This window comes from Salvelinus fontinalis, chromosome 14 (genome assembly GCF_029448725.1).
Source record: "Salvelinus fontinalis isolate EN_2023a chromosome 14, ASM2944872v1, whole genome shotgun sequence".
Lineage (NCBI taxonomy): Eukaryota > Metazoa > Chordata > Actinopteri > Salmoniformes > Salmonidae > Salvelinus > Salvelinus fontinalis.
This window is the reverse complement of record NC_074678.1, coordinates 10,352,247-10,353,478: the sequence shown is the minus strand read 5'-3', so window position 1 is coordinate 10,353,478 and position 1,232 is coordinate 10,352,247.

Genomic DNA, 1,232 nt, shown 5'->3' with positions numbered 1-1,232 from the left:
CAATGTTAATGGTGCATTACCGCCACCAGCTGGACGGGGTATTGAACAAACATAAACATTTAGTGGAAACGACATCATACAAAATGAAACACGTCAACTAAGAAAACCCATCACACTTCTTCAATCACAGTCTACTCCAAAATATATCCCTACCCTATGATGGGGCTACATTTACCGACAGGATTTCTTACAACGCACCGGCTGTGAAATCACGAAGACCCAATTCGACGTGCACCAAACACTCGTTCAAAATAAACCCCTAGTAACACTTTTGGGTAAAGCAGAGCCCACCCTCTAGTGTTGACAGAATCGTATCACAGCTTTGGGAGAAGAGAGACACAAATAGCCTTTGAAAGTATTAAGAACATTGCATATATTTTATCAAATGAAAGAAAAACCCCACAATCACATATGTATTTTATTAGAAGTTTACACTTGAGTCAGAGGTAACAAATAAGCCATACTGTGTTTATTATTTACATTTAAGTCATTTAGCAGACGCTCTTATCCAGAGCGACTTACAAATTGGAAAGTTCATACATATTCATCCTGGTCCCCCCATGGGAATTGAACCCTGGTCCCCAGTTATCCCAGTTGTCAGATTCAACGTGTATAATATATATATTTTTCTTCTCTGATATTAAAGACAACTTAAACTGACTTCGAGACAGCCATGTTATACCTTACTCTTATGTCAGTACATGTTTTAGCATGTTAGAACTTGTCAGAGATGGTTTACAATGTTGATACAGACTTTGGCCTTGCCCTTACGGCAGTGTGTGAGCCATGTCTATACCTTGCCCTGACGGCAGTGTGTGAGCCATGTCTATACCTTGCCCTGATGACAGTGTGTGAGCCATGTCTATACCTTGCCCTGATGACAGTGTGTGAGCCATGTCTATACCTTGCCCTGATGACAGTGTGTGAGCCATGTCTATACCTTGCCCTGATGACAGTGTGTGAGCCATGTCTATACCTTGCCCTGATGACAGTGTGTGAGCCATGTCTATACCTTGCCCTGATGACAGTGTGTGAGCCATGTCTATACCTTGCCCTGACGGCAGTGTGTGAGCCATGTCTATACCTTGCCCTGATGACAGTGTGTGAGCCATGTCTATACCTTGCCCTGATGACAGTGTGTGAGCCATGTCTATACCTTGCCCTGATGACAGTGTGTGAGCCATGTCTATACCTTGCCCTGATGACAGTGTGTGAGCCATGTCTATACCTTG